Consider the following 8,722-nt stretch of genomic DNA (forward strand, 5'->3'; position numbering starts at 1 on the left):
GCCAAAGGCTCTGCTGACTGGGCTGCCACTACTGCGGTTAACAAGGAAGCAATTACCACGTGGACGAGAGAACAAGGAATCCCCAAAGATGTCAGGCAAATCATTTGCTATGATCATTATAGAAGTACTCCTAAGATACTTGATGGATAGGATAATTATGAAAAGAACTGACTTGAGTACTTCGAGTCATTATAATAATGAGAGACTCATTTATTATATTACCAATGCCATAAGTTCCCATCCTTTCTGGGTGACTTTGATAGTTCTAAAAAGCTCACCAGCTAATCTGCTCTACAAGTTTCAAAATTTGGTGTTGAACAACAACAAAATGGGTGGTAACAGGAGGCGATATGAACCAAGTAGCTGTAAAGAATGGAAACAAAAGGAGGAGGTTTTGGGTATTCTGCAGAAGGGAGGCTTCTCAAAATTCATGGAGAGACTCCACGATTGAGATGACATGGTCACCAGTTTTTTTTGTAAACATTGGAAAAAGGGCATGCTGAAAAATGGGAGACCAGACTGTAGAAATCGATGAAGATTTAATTGCTCAAGCTACGGGCCTCACAAGAGAAGGGTGCAACTTCTACAGAGATAGGAAAGTTAGTAGGGAAGCTATTGAAAGATACCCAGACATCGAGAAAGAGAAGAAATGACTAGTAAAGTTGAGAAAAACTTACTACCCGCTCAAGGCTTTTGCCAAACCCTGACAGGAAGTCCTCTTTGTTTTAATGCGATACATCACTCTAGATGGTAGGTTCACTAAAGTTTATGGTTATCACTTTGTTCTACTGAATCACTTTAGGCACAATGATAAGGTTAACTTCCCTTATTTTCTGCTCTATTCGATGAATGCGTCCCTCAAGACCTACAAAGAGAACCCACGAGGTGATATAGCCATGCACCAAGGCCTTATGGTACTAATCTATGACCATATTAAGGCCAACCAAATTGCTTGGATGCAGCCCTCTGTGGATTCTAAGGATGAGGGGTCTGACCCTACCTTCTTAGAGGAAGAGGAGTCTGAAAGTGACCCTTCAACTGATACTGAGGACAACATGGATGTCTCAGATTATGAAAGTGGGAAGAAGAGGAAATACATCAAAACCAGACCCTCATCCTCTAAGGGAAAAAAGCCTAAAGGTAGACCCCTGATTAGCATTTCTTCGGAAGAGGAGACTTTGGATGACTCTGAGGAGGAGTACCCTCAAGGGTGGCTGAAGAAGAAGATAGAAGCTCACACCCAGGCCAGAAAAATGCACAAGAAGAAAGAGGAGACTGTTAAGGAACAAGAAGCCCACAAGTAGGTAAGGGCCCTGGAAGACGATCAGAATCTGGAAAAGGAGACCATGGAAGAGGTTCTTAGGGCTGTTAACACAACCATCCAGCACACCCCTAAAGAGGAAAAGGCAACCCCTGGAAAAGTTGACCCCCCCTCTAACCCTCCCCCCGAGGGTTTGCAAGGTTTCATGGAAACTATGGAGTGGCTCATCAATGGTTACAAGAAAGATGTGGACAAAAATAAAAAACTCTGTAACAGAATCTTGATCCTAGAAACCATTAATACAAGGGAAAGGAAGACCATGGCCAACTTCATAGAGGACCTAAAAAGTACCACCGCCAAAGTTGAAGACATAAGAGATGCTTTCAACCCCACATTCAAAAAAATTGAGAAGGATTTGCTGGAAAGAAAGAATCTTGCTAACACTAACGACCATACTCTCATGGAAATGGTCAACAAAACTGGTAAAATTGAGAAGTATCTGAAGAACATTGCTAAACATTGTTGAACAGAGCCTTAGCATCTTGAAGATTTCAGCCAACAACACCAACACTCTCATCAGCAAACTAGATGATGAAAAGGAAATCTTGGACATTGACCTGAAAATGGAAGGAACAGGGGAAGCTCAAGGCCCCAGAACCCGCACCAGAGGCAAAAAGAAGGAAAAAAAACCTAACAAGGATCTAGAAGAACTTAAAGTTGTCGAGGCTACTTATGACGAGCTGGTGACAAAGGCAGAGGACTTGTTGAAGAAAATTTTTGTGTAGCACCCTCTTAGTTTCTTTGCTATTGTTAGTTTTGTTGTCCTTTCAGTTCACTGGCTTTTTGCCAGCCTTTTTGTATGCGATTCTTAACCACTGATCTTTTTGGTGTCTTATCTTAATATCTTTTGTTAAAGGTTTCGGGTCCTGAAAACCTATTTTTTTAATTAATCAAAACATATTTAACACTTAAATATTTTGAAGATATTTTCTTTATTTTTTTTGAACTTGTAACTTTGATACCTAGTATTTAAGCTTAGATATATTTTTTAAAAAGTTTTATGTGGGTGTGCATGCACACTTTGATATTCACCATTAATTATTCATTAATATTGTTTTCTCATTGTGCTCCTTTCACCTAGGTTATGGTTCTTAGTTAATTGTCACCTTTTGAATTCCCCTATTGTTTCTGCTTCTTGGCTAAAAATTTAATGCTATCATCAACACTTATATTTGTTAAGATATATTCTTACATACCTCAAAGACTTGAGTATTTTTTTACAATATAGTGCATCAAACTCCTCAACCTTTAAAACCATCAAATTATTTTACCAATATGAGGGTGCTTCATGTTTATAGATACATGGGTTCAACAAAATGCTACTTTTTAATCCTTCTTAAAATTGCTTATCTCCTTTTATCTAGAAATAATTTACTTCTATTCATGAAATGCATAATGACCATATTTCTTGCATAAAATATATGATAATGATGCATTAGTGATAGTGATGCTTCACCTCATTTGCCTACATATGAAGCTAATCTCTTTAATGGTGATTATATGTTTCATGTGGATCATCTCTATTCGTTGACTTATAATCTAATTATGACTTTTTAGGGAGGAGCTTAATGACTATTTCTTGAGTGATGAACTTCCTTTATCTTCTACTTCACATTATATTATTAATGACTCATTATTTCATGATAGATATTGATGTGACATCATAAGCAAGTCAAATGAATAACCAATAATACAAACATATACTCACAAGAAAAGAACAAGGAAGAGAATGATGAAGACCAAGGAAATGTGCACTTAATTAACTACAAAAGAAACTACACTCAAGGGACCCTTGAATTATGAAACCCAATAATTCAAAACACTAGCCTACGAGATTACTCTTTTCCTATAAAATAAAATCCCAACCTAATGACCAATAATGGAATTCCTCCTCAATATTCTAAACCATTAACTTGTTATGTTGTTCTCCATCAAAGTTTGAGCCTAAGTAATTGAATCACTCTATCTATTGACCTTCCTTATGTTGGGATCCAAGACCACTCAGAGGGGGGGGTGAATTAGTGTTCCTGCCGGAATGAACAATTTTTACCTTTCTAGACCATGCATATATATACCAGTAAACAAATAAACATATAACAAGAAGCAAATAAACCATCCACATAAATGAACACCATAACACACAAAATTTATATGTGGAAAACCTCAATGAGGAAAAACCACGGTGGGATTTGTGACCCACAATATCAGTTCACTGGCTATATGAAGATATTACATATAATAGGGGCCTGCACTTGTAGGAAGGCACACTGCCTAGATCATACTGCTTGCACTAAAGAGCCTCACTAACTACAAGCTTTTTGCCAAAGTAAATTACTGAAAAAGAACTCAAGAATGCATCTGCTATGCCAAGTAGAGTTCCTATTCTAGCTCTGCTCTGTACCAGTTCATAAACTCTGAATTGCTATCAGAATCTCTTCTCCAGTGATAACTTTAAGAAAACCCCTATAAAAAAAGATATAGAATATTGGTGAATATTTATTTATTTTGGATGAAAAATAATAATTTTTATTGGCGAATCCTTCATTTTTTATAAGAAAAATATTAATTTTATTGGCAATTTTTTTTACATCAAAATTTTTGGGTAGAAAATCTTGGCGAATCTTAGAAAATAATATGAGTATGCATTAATTACTATTGCAAATAATTTCATTTAAAAAAAAAACTTATAGAAAAGTAGAGGCCTAAGGTGGAAATCGTTAATGAGTTTAAAGGGTAGACACTACTTTATTTAGTTACTGCCATTAATTTAAATTAATCTAATAGCCCTCTTTGTATTTTATATAAAATGTACTTAAAAATTGTCATAATCATGGGACTCCATATTTTTTTTATACCATTGATTTCTATTGAGGTCAACAATTGAAAAGCAACTCAACCCTCATGAGCATTACAACTTGTAGGTACAATTTACCTCATGGAATGCAATGATGGTCATTAGATTATACTTTGAACCAATGTTGGCAACTAACGATTTCTAATAAAACCCTAAATTAACTAATAATTATGATGTATTATTGGCGAATTAATTTAATTTTTTATAATAATTTATAAAATTTTGGCGAATTTGATCCAATCATGTATCGAATATTTTGGCAAATCTTTGAGTTCAAAAATTTAATAAAATAAATTCTATGGCGATTTAAATAAGACTAAAATTAAATTTTGTAAAAATATGGCGATTTAGGTCACCTTATAACTTGAAATATTAGCCAAATTTTGATTTCCAAATTTTAAAAAATAACCAATTGGCAAATATTATCCACTAAAAAAATCACTGCTCTTCTCCTCCAAGAATGCTTTCCAAGCTATCTATAGATCATTGCATGATATAATTCTCACATACAAATGATCTGCATACATATATTTCACATCATACAGTTATGCTATATTGTCCTATATCCACATATTTGATCTATTACGTCACTTGCAAAAATAACCTAATAGACTAACCTATATACCTATTACAAATGATATGCCTTATGTCGGCTTGCAATACAGTTACAAAAAATGTTAGCCTTGAAAATATTAATTACAAAATTATTTAAGTAAATCCTCCTTGATGTCGGTGTCGGTGTAGCCCTGAATGCTCCAAAGCCGGTATTTGTTGGTATATGCTTCCTAGTGCCAGTTTATGACTTCCATCATATCTTGTTGCCATCAATGACAATAAAAATGAATCCAATGAGTGTCAATTGTCAACAATCTCCCCCTTTGGTATTGATGGCAACACTCATGTGAAAAATGGATTCCCTACCGATATGCTCCGCCTGAGCAATAAACTCCATCTGAAATGTGTTTCCCTGATATTTTTCACATATGAACGTACTCCCCCTTTGACATTAATGCCAAAGCGGTGAAAGAATTGAAAGAATAAAAGAATACTGTTAGTTTCATTGGAGCTTAGTCATCTTCAGGATTTTTGGGTATTCCTTTTGCAATAACTAAAGATATGTATCCCAACCGGATTTGAAAGTATCAAAAATAGATGCAAGTCCACTTAGTAAGTGGGCAAGTGTTTCTTTCTTTTGGATATCTGTTGGTGTGGGTTTAGCTATCATATTCATTCACACTTTCTTGTGAACACCCAATGAATCTAGTCTAGGACTTACCAATCCTCTTAGATTTCTTGCTCTTCTCATGATTTTATCTCTCTCCTTCTCAAAAGAAAAAAATTGGTTCTCCAAGGACAAAAATTCTCCATCCATAGATGTGGTTAGTGTAGTCAATCCATCAAAAGAGTTAGCAATTTTAGCCATCTTATCATATAACTCCTTCAATCTACTATCTACATTAGCTGTAAGACTTTCTATGTTACAACACACTGTGTAGATATTTGTACATTGTTTTAAACAAACCTCAATAGGGATAAGTTTGTCCTCAATTTTCTTCTTCCCTGTTTCTATAAGTTGATCAAAAGTTGTTCTTTTTGCTGCTGTGAAATTGTCCAAAGCCTGTCAGTCTTCTATTTGCCTTAGAGATTAAAAATTGTTGGATATGTGCTCTGTTAGAGTCTTGAGTTTACCGAAAGGGAGTGCTCCATCTTCAATTTGACAGTCAGGTAATAATTTGTGCAATATAGAGACTAATTGATCAATTAATCCTTTATCTATAGTACCTTGCTTCAATAATTTCTGAGTAGCCATCATCATTAATTCAGTTGGACTCAACTTAGAGACTAGTTTCTTCTCAACCTGAGAAATGTCAATTGCCAAAACCTTTGCTGGGGAATCAATTTTACCTACCAATATGGACTCAGTGGCTTTTACCTTGTCCATCTCAACCTCTATTGCACTAGTGGCTTCGCCACTTGGTGCAGTGTCAGTTACTGCCGGTGGAGTATTATCCACAGAGTTTCTAGTGTCCTATACATTGCCTTGGTAAAAAATGGTCTATGCTGATACAGACTGTAGACTCTCCTTAGTTTCCGGTTGTGTTTGAGTATCTATAGTTACTACCGGTTGTGTCAAAATTGGAGTTGAACTCTCCAAAATACCTTTCCCTTTTGATTTGTCAGGAATGGTGGAAGATGTTGCCCTTGCAAATTCTTCTTGAGATGTGAGAAAGTTTGGGTTTTTTTCTGAAAGAATTTGGTCCATCCCTTACTTTCCTCATTTACCACCTCATTTACTCTCCCCATCATAAGGCTTATCTATCAGGATTTACTACTGAAGATTGTCCTATTTGTATTGTCAATACGTCTTTTCATTTCCTCATTATTTATAGTACCACACAATTCCAAAAGTGCTACTTCTTTGATCTCACTATCCCTCTTGACAGAGTCAAGTCTCCTAGCCTCAAGTTTATTATACAAGGATAAAGGTATCTCCTTCAAAATTTCAATTAAGGATTTCTTATAGATATCCATATATAACAAAATAGCCTCTTCTAATTCACTTTTCTTATTCTCTTCTAAATCTTCATAATACTTAGATATATTTTTTAATATTCCATCTTTTGTAATTTCATCAATAAGCTCAACATAGGTCATTTTGGTCTTATCAGTTCCAGTATCATCACCCTTTTGCTTTTTTCTTGTGGTTGTCGATGTGATTGGTTTCCTCTTCTACATAGGCTTCCTTGTCAGTGGTGGAGGTGCAGTAGGCTTACTTGCTTTTCTAACAAGTCTCATTCTAGGCTCTGTCTTCTTCTACTCTATTGGTGGTTTTACCACATTCTTCCTTTGTACCCTTCTAAAAGCTAGAGGTTCATTATCCTCAGGATCAGAGTCAAAAGTGATAGGGGAAATGTGAACTTGTGGCTTCTTCACTTTTGCAGTTCCAACCTCTGTCAGTTTAGCAGTCTGTTTTGATTTGGAACCCAATTGAGTGTCTATCTTATAAAGTGCATCTTGTACATATGTAGACACCTTTTATATTTTCTTCTCTCTTCTCTTCCTATTAAAATTGGTTTTCACTTCAAGAGCCTTCTCTTCTGCTGTACAAAAATGTTCTGTCTTATCATCTAATGGGGCATCTAACAACATCTTTGCATAGAGTTCAAAAATGCTATCATCCACCTCATATCCAAGCTTAGTAATCCAGATTTGCTTAGGTTCAACTACTTCCATAAGAGTTTCATCAGTTTTTACCATGAAATAGATATCAGTGGAATACTTCTCCACAATGTTCTTTGAAACTCTCTCCCTTTTACTCATGTTTTCTTGAAAAGTCTTAAAATACCCCCAAAGTTTCTCATCTCTACCGGTACCAAGACCAGTGATAACTTCCTTGATTTGGATACCTACTAGTATGTCATGAGCCCAATGCTTCTTCCCTATACTAGGTAGCTCATTTAGGTAGTAAAGCATTAAACAAACAATCAAGTTTCCATATCTAAAGGTGCCTTTCTTTATTCCTTTGATCTTTCCAAGGTTTAACATCAACTCACTCCTCATCCACTCACATAAATAATACTTCACATTATTCCTCAACATCTGATATGCAACATGAATGCATGAAATAGCAACAAAATTTAATTGGTTGGATTGAGTTACCTTGTAACCTATGATCATGCTTGCAAAATTTATATTTGTGTTGGTGATTGTGCTTATCCTCATTGATCTACTATCAAGTGTAGCACCGGTGAGTTTTTCGACCTTTGTGTCAGAAATTTTGTTGCCAGGGTCTTGTCTGACCCTGGGTAAGTCGGTGACAGCTTGAATTGCCTCCTTCATGATCATCTAAGGCCTATCTATCCAAATAAATTCATTGTGAACCCTACTCAGAACGTATTTGATCACCTCATCTTGAATTCTAGTATGTACAAAATACCGGTTAACCCTAGATGCTCAATTGCTTTGAATTCTAGTTTGATGGTTCTAGAGTCTTCCAGTATCAGGGATTGATACATGCTTTTGATGTCTTTAGTGCCCAAATCCTCAAGGGTGCAATGAATGTATGCCCTCACATCTTTGACATACATTACACCATCAGGAGCCCTAGAAAATGCTCCCGCAGAGTCTTCCTTTTTAGCATTTTTGGGAACCTCCTTAAATACTAGCCTTAACCTATCCTTGACTTTGACAATGGTGGGATTTGCAATAAAAGTAGGAGATGAAGATCCAGATGCCATGTCAAAAAATACCTGAAAGTGAGTGTCAGTGGAAGATTGATAACTACTCAAAGATTTTCACAATGCTTATGCTTGCTCTTGACTCGCCTTTACTTCTCTCTAAATGTTTAAGTGCTTAGTGAGTGAAAATGAATTCATTTACCCTCTTTTATCAATGAATAAAACCCTAATTTTTTATAATAAATACTTCACCATTAACCCTACGGATGTCAGTTTCACAGTTATGTGCCAAGTGAACCTTCATCGATGATGAACACAATTCTCCAGATCTCTTTCCAGATCTCCTTAGATCTCTTCTGGGGTAATATG

The sequence above is a fragment of the Cryptomeria japonica genome, chromosome 7 (genome assembly GCF_030272615.1).
Source record: "Cryptomeria japonica chromosome 7, Sugi_1.0, whole genome shotgun sequence".
In the NCBI taxonomy this organism is placed as follows: domain Eukaryota; kingdom Viridiplantae; phylum Streptophyta; class Pinopsida; order Cupressales; family Cupressaceae; genus Cryptomeria; species Cryptomeria japonica.